Here is a 13841-nt window from a genome sequence, read left to right on the forward strand (position 1 = left end):
GCACCTCGGAATACCCTGCAGCACCACGCTACCACAGTAGACGCAGGGACCAGACCCAGCAGGCCCCAACCAAGACGGGCACCCGGAAGGGATGGACGGTGGGACCCAGGAGCTCCAGACACGCAGTCCGGATGCAGTAGCCTGAGGCGCCGACCCCCACCCGACAGGCAGGCCCAGAACGTACCCCCAGAAATATACATACATATATATATACATACACATAAACATACACATGTACACATACACACACATACACATGCATACACATATATACACAGTTTGTCAGCCCCGACAACCACCACGCGCGCGCGCTGCCACCAGTCACAACATCAGCCACCCCCCTGCACCAGACCCAGCAGCCACGGGCGCCCACACCACAAACAAACGGCAGCAGAAACAGCAGCCACAACACCCCCAGACAGCCAGCACCACCAAATCAAATCAAAGCGATCAAAAAAAAAAACGCGACCGGCAACCACACACCAACAGGATCACAGAGACCAGCCAGCGCCAGCCCGCCAGCAAGCCCAAACGCCAACACGCAAACAAGAGACACCAACACCCCCCCTACCAAAAGACCCCACCACCCCAACCCAAACCCGCACAAACACACCACCGCCCAAACAACCGAGACACAGTATCCAGACCAGACACGGGCGCCGCGCCGCCACCACATAGTCGCCAACAGAGACCCCACAGCGCAAGGTCGGGCCACACGGGCACGGACCCCACCCAACAGGAAGCGAGACCCGCGCGACGCCACACACAAATAAATAATAAGATTAAACAAAAATAATAATAATTTAAAAAAAATAAATAAATAATAAAATGAAATACAAATTAAATTAAATTTAAAATAACAAATACAAATAATTAAATAAAATAAAGTAAGTAAATAATAAAAATTATTCTAAAAATTTTAAAAAAAATAAATACATTTAAAAAAAATAAATAAATAAAAAATAAATAAATAAATAAATACAATAAAAAATATATATATATACATATATACATATATATATATATATATATATATATATATATATATATATATATATATATATGTATATATATATATATATATATATATATATATATATATATATATATATATATATATATATATATATATATATATATATATATATATATATATATATAAAATAATAATAATAATAATAAATTAATAAAAGCCTGGCAGGTCACCAGAACGCAGTCCCCGGAATCCGCGCCGGCCGACGAGGCAATGAGGGGTGCGCCGAACCCCAAACCCCCCGCATGCATGTGTACAAGGCCCCCAGAGTGTCTACTGTGTAGTTAAAATTAGGCACATTAAAATTAGCCATTACAGCCGACCTCCAGTCCCTATTGATGCGTGTACTGTAGCGTGAGTAAGATATGTATGCTTGTGGGAACTAATAATGCCATTAAAATTGGGGGACATCCAGGTCTTGGTGGGTCCCAACCAAGCCGAGCCCTCCAAATCCTAAGTGTCTAATATGCAGCTAAGATTGAGGGATGGACGAGGACTGGAGCCCCATAGGAGGCATCCTCAACCCCCCGCCATGCCTCCCCGCAGGGCAATCCCCCAAAGTCCTATATTTGTGTGACTGTGTGTGCTATAAGTAGGAGGAGTAGAGGGCCCGGACATCCCCCCCAGTCCATGCGGCCGACAACCAGGAACTACGGCCAGGAAGCCCCCCCCCCCACGGCCCGTGACCCACACCAGACCACTTTAGCGTGACGCCACGCGAGCCCACCCCTCACCAAACAAAGCCAGCCCCCGCCCGCCCCAACCCAACCCCGCAGAGCCCATACCAGCAACCAAACGCAGAAAAACTGCACAGCCCCATGCCCAATGCAAACACCGCATCCCGGCCATCCACACAGCAACGTACCCAACGTACGAGTTCCGGCCAGGGGATGGCGCCCCCCAACTGGGGCAGAAGTCAATGCACCCCGTCCGCACGCCAGCCCCCAAACCAGCCGGCAAGCCAACGCCAGCCAGCCCCCACAACCCCACAAGCGCACAGATACCAGCCACAGTCCCCCAACCACTCCAACCCAACACAGCGACGCCAACCGCCAGCAGTACCACAGCAACCATCACCACCACCGCCCGTCCGCAGTACAAACACCCGCGGCCGCCGAAACCGAAACAAAAAAAAAGCGACCTACCCCGTAAACCACAACAACGCACACCCCCAGCTACCACAGAGGCCACCAACCCACCTACCCCAACTCATCCACATACAGGCCAATTGATCCACAACTCTGATCACATTAGAGCAAAACCATTCAAGCACCCCTGCCGTGTTGCCTGTGCTATTATTTTGTGACAAATGTACGCACTTTTATCAAACTCCAAAGTTTGACCCCAAAAGGCAAACTGACTTGAAATTTCTCATGTAGTTCAATGTGCTCTACAGTGAAAAAAAACAAACTGCAATTTTATGGTGTGAAGCCAAATCACCACAAAATGTGTTACAAATCTCCACGAGATGGACAAGGACATGTCTGTAAAATCTGACCAAGATTGGTTGAAAAAACATGGCAACCATTAAGCATAACATCTTTGATGGGGCACTGGTGCGACTTAGCAACTTATTGCCCATAAGTCAGTGACTATTGATTATACAACTTTGAGGATATCTGTGTTAGATATATGGGCAACACAAATATTATTCACAGCCACCTGATGGGGTGTTTTAATTATTTAATGTCAATGTATATATTATACAGTGACATTAGTTTCACTAACCTTAACAGATAAAATTGTTGAGAGACACAATGTTTAACCCAGGGATTCTCAAACTGTGGTACGTGTACCACTTGTGGTACGCCAAAGAATCACTTAATTAAAGTACAGTGTTAAATTTTGCTATATTCAAAAACTGTGTTACTGTTCAAACTGTGTGTAATGTTAAGGCAGGCCAAAATGATTGAATATACTTGTTAAATAAAACCCCTGGCCTGTTTTTAATGAATACTTAGCCCTACCACGCTAATTTATTTTAATGTTGATCATTATGGTGGTACTTTGAGAGCCAAGTTTTTTCTGAGGTGGTACTTGGTGAAAAAAGTATGAGAACCACTAGTTTAACCAATAAAACAACCTGTACAGGCAATGTTTTAGTCAAGTGTTTACATTTCCAACTGCCATACAAGAGTAAAGACAATTTAACCAATGCAAAAAAAAAGTTCTACATGAAACTGAAATAAAGTAAAACAACTTACTGCTTTGACTGTTCTCTCTGGACTTCTCCTTGATGACAGTTTGACATTTAAGACTTTGGTCAATGTTTTAGACATTCTTCGACTCTGTAGGTCCTGTAAGTTTGAAAATATACGGTATGCATCATATTTGTATTACATATTATTACAATTGCTATATATATACATACATATATATATATATATATATATATATATATATATATATATATATATATATATATATATATATATATATATATATATATATATATAAAAAAAACCTTACAGGCTTAGATGTTTCTACTATTTGCTGTTCCAAAGTGTCGGAAAAAAATTTTTTGTACACATATACCCTGTCAAAAATAATATTTAGTATTTTCCAAGTCTTTGTTAAATATAAATATTTCCTACCTTTGTTTCTGTGTCCCAAAAAAATCCTCTGCTACATGCTGGACTGGGGAGGTTTTTGTATGGGCATGTGTCACTGTGGTTATACAGCGGAGTGGCACAGTGTTACACACCATAACAAAAACCTTTCACTATTCAAGCGGTGTGCACGCCCTCTGATGCACATTGTTGCCTCTAAAAGGTTTATACGTATTTTCGTGGGGGCAGTAAGGGAAAAAAAACGTAAACAAATTAAACTGCTTAAGTCCTGTGTATAATGCTATAATGTTGTTGTTTTTTTAAATCACAACTATTATTAATGTATTCGCAAATTTACTGGTACAATCTGGTAACTTTCTGTTGTAACTTCATTGACTAATTACATTTTTCATCACAATTATAAAAACAATACACAGAATGGATGTCTGACAAAAGCTAACAATTAAATATTTAAATTAATGTATTATTTAATTTTAGTAAATAACATATTTTTGAGCAATATACTTGTATAGAGTTATACTTGTATAGAGCTTTTCTGCCTTCAAGGTGCTCAAAGCGCTTTGACACTATTTCCACATTCACCCATTCACACACCTTCACACACACATTCACACACTGATGGCAAGAGCTGCCATACAAGGCGCTAACCACGACCCATCAGGAGCAAGGGTGAAGTGTCTTGCTCAAGGACACAACGGACGTGACTAGGTTGGAAGAAGCAGGGGATCGAACCAAGAGCCCTCCGGTTGCTGGCACCGCCACTCTCCCAACCACGCCAAGCCGTCCACTAATATTTTCGAGTAAAATAAATTTGGAGGTGCAAAATAACCAAACATAAGTGAAAACAACTATTGGCTTTGATTTAAAGTCCTAAAGTCCTGTACACAACAACAAAACAACTGAAAAAAATATTTTGTAATAAAAAATATTGATCTCATCACTGTAGTATTGACTGTATACTGATACTACAGTAGACTTGGTATCATTACAGTCAATATTCGTATCAATTGGCCGCCGGCCCTTGTGTACATTCAAGAGATCTACCTTAGCATTGCTTCTTGTATGAAGTCCTAAACTCCTGTAAACAATAACAAAAGAATGACAGAATTTATTTTTTTATAATAGTAAAAAATATCGATCTAATCATTGTAGTATCAACCATATACCAATACTATACTTGGCATTGTTTCTGTCGAATATTGGTATCAGTCTGCCTACCCCTGTTTACATTCAAAAGCTCCAGTTTAGTGATTAGCATGGCTTATTGTGTCCTCCTCGGGTGTTTAGTGCAGCATGTTTAGCTGTTCCTCATTCATACCATGAATTGATTTACGTGGACCCCGATTTAAACAAGTTGAAAAACTTATTCGGGTCTTACCATTTAGTGGTCAATTGTACGGAATATGTACTGAACTGTGCAATCTATTAATAAAAGTTTCAATCAATCAATCAAAAACTCTAGTCCTCCAGTGATAACGTCACTTTAAAGAAAGTTGCATATTTTCTTGCCATGGAGGCTAGGATTAGTTAGCCACCATCTCACTTGCAAAGACATTGTCACGGCGTGGTCTCGAACCCACAATTCTCCTGCAGCAAGATCCACCAACACTCAGGCTGGCAGTATGCCAGGACACGCCCCTGCACATACCGGGCGCTTCACGCCCCCGCAACGCCGCAGCTGCAGACTATCGGCTATCTGCGCACCTGGCAATAATCAGGGAGACAGCATAAAGATCAGTGGACCCTTGGAATCAACGTCGTTAACTCATCGTAGTAAGCATTTACGTCTCTGGCTTCCCTCCTGTTGTCCTCGCATTCGTTCTCCTCGTCCTCCTTGTTCCCTCGTCTCATGTTCATTGTTTCTCCCGCAGTACCCGTCTTGTCCCGTGTGCTCGAACTCTGTGCCTCGACCTCCCTCCGGACTTTGGACTGCCTTCCTTGATCCTTGAACCTTGCCCGGACACGGACCTTGTCGCTTCTCTCCTGCCCTCGACTACCTGCCTGCTTACGGACACCCTTTTTGCCTCGCTCTCTTGGCCTGCCGAAAGATTCATCCATCACGCACGTACAACATCGTCTGGTATTATTCACATGGTTAAAATCACACACAGTCCTGCAACAAACACAGAGTAGCATACACCTCCCACTCACTCATCAAAGGTTACAATAAACCCGGTAACCTGAGTTTCTTCGTGGTGTCGTCCCCCTCCACCCCTCACGTACATAACAGACATTGCGTTGAAGAAACGGTCATTCGCTTGTCGTTGTCAAATATGCGTGACATGACTAGAATGTGTCATTATCACAATAACACAATAGTATTAAAAACTCTATCGTCGACTAAATTTACATAATTTATATCATATATCTAAATATGTATCCAAAACTGCAAGCACTAATTTTAAAAGATAAAATAAAAATGATATAATATACCATAGTTACAACATGTCTTTGTTTTAGTCAAATGAAACAAAGCAGTAACTGTTTAAAAAAAAGTCTGAATTACTATCATTTCTTTTGATCTGCTTGTCTCTAACAGTTGAAATATTTCACAGACACATTAACGAAACTGCAGAACTAAATAAGTCTGAACAGCTCGGCAAAATTTCTGCAAACCTCCTGCCCCGTGTTTAAGACCGACTTGTTGTGTTTTAGGCCTTTTTAAAAAAATGAATGCTAATGATGCTAACAATATAAACAGCCAACATGCGAACAACAGATGTGGTACATTGTAATATAATGGAAGCATCTTTTGATTCAATCGATGGTTGCTAAATTGCAAAATGACCATGTGATATGCAAAATGCTAATTGGCTAAGGCTAGCATCTATAGAATGTACCAGAAGTGCAGTACCTGGACAAGTGGAAGGAGAGAGCTGATTGGAGGAGACACAAGGATCACGGCAAGACACAGGTGTACTAATGATGGAACAAGGTGTAGAGCATGTAACAATGAGCACATGGAAAACAAAGACAGCAGGAAACAAGGTAAAGAAGGGTTATATATAGTGTGAATTGAGTGAGCAAATAAATTAGCAATATGCTAATAAATATCTCATAAAAGAAATGTCGAATTTCTTATAAAGCTTTTTGAATGTACAACTAATATCAAAACACTGAAAAAATGTTTCCAACATTCTGAACATGTGGTTATCAACATCCTGTCTGGTTGATATTAATACAAGACAGGAAGCGACCGTTTCTTCAACAGGTGTTTTGTAATATAGCCAACAAACTGAAATATTGTAAGCCAAGAACACAACGGATAAAAAGAAACACATTGTCACCAGGACACAGGCAGATGCCTGGGGCCCCCAGATTTCCACAGGCCCCCAAAAGTCTAAAAAAAACGATGATTAAAGTTTCCTTCTATTTAAAACAAGTATTTACTTATTTCTGTCTTAATTTATGTATTTAAAAATACTTAATCAAAGATGCCTGTTGTGACCGATCCCCTCTCCCTTCTCACGCAATGGAGTATTACACGTTATTTACTGCACATGTGCAGACTTGTTTCAGGAAGACATTCCGAAACAAACTTGTTGGTGCGGTTAGGAAAAGTTTACCCAAGTGGAGCAGAGAACAGAAAAAGGTGGGAAGAAAAAAGTTTTAATTGATGATTTAATGACACTGTATGTACTGTAGAATTCAGGCGTCCCCAATCGCGGGTCCGGGGAACGGTACCGGTCCGTGACACATTTGCTACCTGGCCGCACAGAAACATTAAATCATTTATAAATTTCTGCATTTTCTCCGACTTAACTTTCGCCTGTCCCACGAGACACACCAATAAGATTGTTTATAGATGTACAATAAAACTCCTCATAGGAAGTTGCCATTTGTTATATTTGTTATAACTTTGTGACATGATACAATGCACATTAATGAACATATAAAATATAAATGTGACAGATTGTAGCCAAAGGCTGATTTCCATCTGCAGATGTCATTGCAAAGAAACTAGCCCCCCTGCGTTATAGTGAGTTGTATTTTTCTTGCACTTATTTTTGCTGTATTTATCTGCCACAAATGGAAAGCCAGACCCTTAAAATAATGCCTACATTAAATCAGTCCGTGGTGCAAAAAAGGTTGGGGACCATACTTACGGGGACGGCGTGGCGAAGTTGGTAGAGTGGCTGTGCCAGCGATCGGAGTGTTGCTGGTTACTGGGGTTCAATTCCCACCTTCAACCTTCCTAGTCACGTCCGTTGTGTCCTTGGGCAAGACACTTCACCCTTTGCCTCTGATGGCTGCTGGTTAGCGCCTTGCATGGCAGCTCCCGCCATCAGTGTGTGAATGTGTGTGTGAATGGGTAAATGTGGAAATAGTGTCAAAGCGCTTTGAGTACCTTGAAGGTAGAAAAGCGCTATACAAGTATAACCCATTTATCATTTACTTGCCAACTTTGAGACCTCCGAATTCGGGAGATTTGTGGTGGGCGGGGTCTGGGTGGGCGGGGCCGGGGTTAAGGGCGGAGGAGTATATTTATTGCTAGAATTCACTGAAATTCAAGTATTTCTCATATATATATATATATATATATATATATATATATATATATATATATATATATATATATATATATATATACACATATATATATATATATATATATATATATATATATATATATATATATATATATATATATATATATATATATATATATATATATATATATATATACATATATATATATATATATATATATATATATATATATATATATATATATATATATATATATATAAATAAAATAAATACTTGACTTTTATTATTATATATATATATATATATATATATATATATATATATATATATATATATATATATATATATATATATATATATATACACTACCGTTCAAAAGTTTGGGGTCACCCAAACAATTTTGTGAAATAGCCTTCAATTCTAAGAACAAGAATAGACTGTTGAGTTTCAGATGAAAGTTTTCTTTTTCTGGCCATTTTGAGCGTTTAATTGACCCCACAAATGTGATGCTCCAGAAACTCAATCTGCTCAAAGGAAGGTCAGTTTTGTAGCTTCTGTAACAAGCTAAACTGTTTTCAGATGTGTGAACATGATTGCACAAGGGTTTTCTAATCATCAATTAGCCTTCTGAGCCAATGAGCAAACACATTGTACCATTAGAACACTGGAGTGATAGTTGCTGGAAATGGGCCTCTATACACCTATGTAGATATTGCACCAAAAACCAGACATTTGCAGCTAGAATAGTCATTTACCACATTAGCAATGTATAGAGTGTATTTCTTTAAAGTTAAGACTAGTTAAAAGTTATCTTCATTGAAAAGTACAGTGCTTTTCCTTCAAAAATAAGGACATTTCAATGTGACCCCAAACTTTTGAACGGTAGTGTATATGTATTTTATTATATATATATATATATATATATATATATATATATATATATATATATATATATATATATATATATATATATATATATATATATATATATATATATATATATGTATGTATATATATATATATATATATATATGTATATATATATATATATATATATATATATATACATATATATATATATATATATATATATATATATATATATATATATATATATATATATATATATATATATATATATATATAAATAAAATACTTGAATTTCAGTGTTGTCACGTGGGGGTCGCATCTTTATGCGGGATCGTTCCTCCAATGCAACACGGACAACTCCGGACGAAAACGTAAAGGTAGGAGATGATTTATTAATTATAAATCATACAGTATACAGCAAGACAGAAAACAAACAAAAGAAAAGCGTGCCGAACGCACAGGAAGCTAAGGCTAACACTTAGCACAGGAGTCTGGAACATGAAATACAAAAACGTGACTGTTACTTACCGCAAACAAGGAGGACAGGACGAGTGAACAGAAAGGCAGGCTTAAATAGTGTCAGTGATGGCAAACAGGTGCACGTCGGGAACACAAGCGGCAGGTGAAAATAATAAGTAACCATGGTGACGAAACAAACTCACAGGTGCACAAGCAATAACAAAAGAAGTCCAAAACTAACAGAAAACACAAAAACATGATCCGGACCACGGATCATGACAAGTGTTCATTTATTTACACATATACACACACTATAAAAATGGGACCCATTACCTCCCTGCTTGGCACTCAGCATCAAGGGTTGGAATTGGGGGTTAAATCACCAAAAATGATTCCCGGGCGCGGCTACGCTGCTGCCCACTGCTACCCTCACCTCCCAGGGGGTGATCAAGGGTGATGGGTAAAATGCAGAGAATAGTTTCGCCACACCTAGTGTGTGTGTGACAATCATGGGTACTTTAACTTTAACATGACACTCCTCTACTCATTGTTGTATTTGAAAGTGCAATGCTTTGCAGCCAGTGGCACAGCCTCTGAAGGAGCATAGGTATGGGCAGCATCTGTGAAATTTAATTTTCAGGAAAGGAGTGAGTTTAGGGTTAAATTTGTCCATCCTCGTTCTATTCTGTCACTCGTCGTCGCCATGACTGTCTCTTCTTCGTTCTTCTGCTTCGTCTCCTTCTTGTTGTGTGTGCAGTTGTGCACTCTCCAAAAGCCGTAGATGTTATAACGTGACTGGGCCGGCACGCTGTTTATATGAAGGAAAAGCGGACGTGACAACAGGCTGTCCTCACTCAGGCCCGCATGGACCTGGAGGAGGCGTGCCTTAAATCTTGCTGGAAATCAGAAGAAATTCGGGATAATGGTTGTCCCGGGAGATTTTTGGGAGAGGCGCTAAAATTCGGGAGTATTCCGGAAAATTCCGGAGGGCTGGCAAATATGTTGGGGATCCCTGTGCAGATGCTCTACAACAGCACGAGTCAGAGGGCGTTGCTGCCTGTCAGGATGCAGAGGTGAAGTGGAGAGTGACGCTTTCATCACAAACATGTGAGTATTGGTGCGCTCAAAATGGTAACCTATTGTAATTCAGGGTATGGAATAATATAGTGCTAGGTCAGCTGAAAGGCACGCTACATCAGTGTTGTTCTCAGTGCTGCCTTCAATACCGTTGATCAGAACATTCTTTTATATCACATCAAATCCTGTATTGATATGTCATGTTTATCATGTTTAGCTACTACCTCACTAAAAGAATTACCTAGTAAAGAATAATGGGAAATAATCAATAAAATGGTGCACGTAACACAGTGAATGGTGGGGAGAAAAAAGGCCACCTGAAGAGAGTGCATGGGTCCATCCATCCATCCATCTTCTTCCGCATATCCGATGTCGGGTTGCGTTGACAGCAGCTGAAGCAGGGAAGCCCAGACTTTCCTTTACCCAGTCACTTTGTCCAGCTCTCCCCGGGTGATCCCGAGGTGTTCCCAGGGCAGCCGGGAGACACAGTCTCCCAAACATGTCCTGGGTTTCCCCCGTGGCCTCCTACTGGTCGGACATGCCCTAAACACCTCCCCAGGGAGTCGTCCGGGGGGCATCCTGACCAGATTCCTCAACCACCTCATCTGGCTCCTCTCGATGTGGAGGAGCAGCGGCATTACTTTGAGGTCATCCCGAATTACAGAGCTTCTCACCTTATCTCTAAGAAAGATCCCCGGCACCCGATGGAGGAAACTCATTTTGGCCGCTTGTACCCAGGATTGTGTCCTTTCAGTCATAACCCAAAGCTCATGATCATAGGTGAGGATGGGAACGTAGATTGACCAGTAAATTGAGAGTTTCGTCTTCTGGCTCAGCTCCTTCTTGACCACGATGGACCGATGTCCGCATCACTGCAGACGCCACACCGATCCGCCTGTCGATCTCACGATCCACTCTTCCCTCACTCGTGAACAAGACTCCCAGGTACTTGAACTTCTCCACTTGGGGCAAGATCTCCTCCCCAACCTGGAGATGACACGCCACCCTTTTCCACACGAGAACCATGGACTCGGATTTGGAGGTGTTGATTCTCATCCCAGTCGCTTCACACTTGGCTGCGAACCGATCTAGTGAGAGCTGAACATCCTGGCCAGATGAAGCCATCAGGACTACATCATCTGCAAAAAGCAGAGACCTAATCCTACAATCACCAAACCGGATCTCCTCAACGCCCTGACTGCGCCTAGAAATTCGGTCCATAAAAGTTATTATGCGGACCAAGCTCTGACACCGATCATACAGGAAGTGAACTACCACAATCAGACGGTCCAATACCCCATACTCTCTGAGCACTCCCCACAGGACTTCCAGAGGGACACGGTTGAAGGCACATGTAGACAGGTTCGACAAACTCCTATTCACCCTCAAGAACCCTGCCGAGAGTAAAGAGATGGTCCACAGTTCCACGACCAGGACGAAAACCATACTGCTGCTCTTGATCCCAGGTTCGACTATCTGGCGTAGCCTCCTCTCCAGTACAACCAGATACAACTTACCGGGAAGGCTGAGGAGTGTATCCCACGATAGTTAGAACACACCCTCCGGTTCCCCTTCTTAACGAGAGGAACCACCTGGCAATCCAGGTGTCCATACAATGCTGCAGAGTCTGGTCAACCAAGACAGCCCCACAGCATCCAGAGCCTTAACGAACTCCGGGCGGATCTCATCCACCCCTGGGGCCCTGCCACCGAGGAGTTTAACTACCTCGGCAACCTCAGCCTCAGAAATAGGAGAGCCCACCACAGATTCCCCAGGCACCGCTTCTTCATAGGAAGACGTGTAGGTGGGATTGAGGAGGTCGTCAAAGTATTCCCTCCACCGATCCACAACGTCCTGAGTCAAGGTCAACAGCACACCATCCCCACCATATACGGTGTTGACAGTGCACTGCTTCCCTCTCCTGAGGCGGCAGATGATGGTCCAGAATCACTTTGAAGCCGTCCAGAAGTCGTTTTCCATGGCTTCGCCAAACTCTTCCCATGTCAGAGTTTTGGCTTGTCGGTACCTATCCGCTGCCTCTGGGGTCCCATGAGCCATGAGCACTTTCCAGTACTCCCTCGAGGGAATCCAAAAAGGGTGGGTACTCTGAACTTCTGTTTGGTCCATCAGCACAAACAACAGTCAGGAGCCATGCCCCGACCAGGATTAAAATCCTACGTACGGGCTTTGAGCCGAGGGGCAACAAGAATTACCACCCTGGCCCGTCTACGCTCACTGCTTGCAACACCAGATTGCATGGGTAATTTAGCAAACTTAATTCCAAAGCCTTGCACCAGCTCGTTACGTTTTAAGGAGGTTTTATGTGAAAGAGGCAACACACCACGAAGAAAAATAGACCTTGAGACTGCAGTATCACATAAAATAGTAAGTGGGACTTTTACGTTGCTATCAGACAGTGAGGCAGCACCCTTCATAATAAAAGGGGAATAAACAGCTGGATCCGCACACTCACTTTTAAAGTAATGTGGCACTGAAGGGGCCTTTACCGGAACTACTGGTTTTGATTTGGTTCACTTCAACAAGGGACAGCTGTTTATCAAATGACTAGGTTTCTTGCAGTATGTGCACATGAGCCTTACTTTAACTGTGCCATCAGCAGGCTAAATGAACCTCTTCAACATGTGCCATAGTTAGATGGTGCCACATGTTGCCTACTTATGTGATGGTGCGTGGTTGGACCATGCTGCAATGGAGAAAAGGCTTTATTGAAGTTTCCTTTGCGGGTCAGAACATACTCATCAGCTAAAATAGCAGCAGACATAGTATTAACTCTTTGTACCAAGATGGTTATTCTTTTTGCATCTTAACTCCAAGAAAACAGACATGTTGATTATTGTCCTGCTAGAAACAAGCACATGTTTGCGGTTACTAATTTGAATTACGATAACAAAACAATTTTCTGCCAAAAAATCTTGGCATTATTTGTGACCCAACTTTCTTGTTTCTGCTGCATATTAACAATGTTACTAAAACAGCAGTAATATCACTAAAATCAGAGTCAGAACCAGCTTTTTTGGCCAAGTGTGTTTAACACACAATTAATTTGACTTGAAGACTGTGCTCTTTGTTCAATGTAAGAAATGTGTCCCATTTTGTCCACTTGTGACTTAAAGATCATTATACATGCGTTTGTTACGTCTCGTATTAAACAATGTAACTTATTATTCTAGGGTCTCCCCATGTCCAGCTTTAAAATATTTGTGTTTCAAGTACGCAGGCTTATTAGAGACCACCAGAGCCCTAAAAATGTTTGCAGGCATTAAAGTGTTTTCTATTCCGGCTGCATTCATCTTTCCTTCTACCCTGACCAGTCTCTGTAT

General features: G+C 41.4%; 1 protein-coding gene and 1 long non-coding RNA gene across 2 annotated transcripts in view; one reads left to right on the forward strand and one right to left on the reverse strand.

Moving 5' to 3' along the window:
- LOC133642559 (uncharacterized) overlaps window positions 1-3735 on the reverse strand; it is a 35470-nt gene extending 31735 nt beyond the window's left edge. Inside the window, exons 1-2 of the long non-coding RNA XR_009824530.1 lie at window positions 3628-3735; window positions 3238-3330 (exon numbers count right to left, since the gene is read on the reverse strand). This is a non-coding gene — a long non-coding RNA (uncharacterized LOC133642559). The remainder of the gene's footprint in view (window positions 1-3237; window positions 3331-3627) is intronic.
- The window catches only part of LOC133642557 (uncharacterized), a 44115-nt gene that overhangs the window by 14930 nt on the left and 15344 nt on the right, over window positions 1-13841 (forward strand). The gene's annotated exons all lie outside the window — the stretch shown is intronic.

Source organism: Entelurus aequoreus, linkage group LG25, assembly GCF_033978785.1.
Source record: "Entelurus aequoreus isolate RoL-2023_Sb linkage group LG25, RoL_Eaeq_v1.1, whole genome shotgun sequence".
In the NCBI taxonomy this organism is placed as follows: domain Eukaryota; kingdom Metazoa; phylum Chordata; class Actinopteri; order Syngnathiformes; family Syngnathidae; genus Entelurus; species Entelurus aequoreus.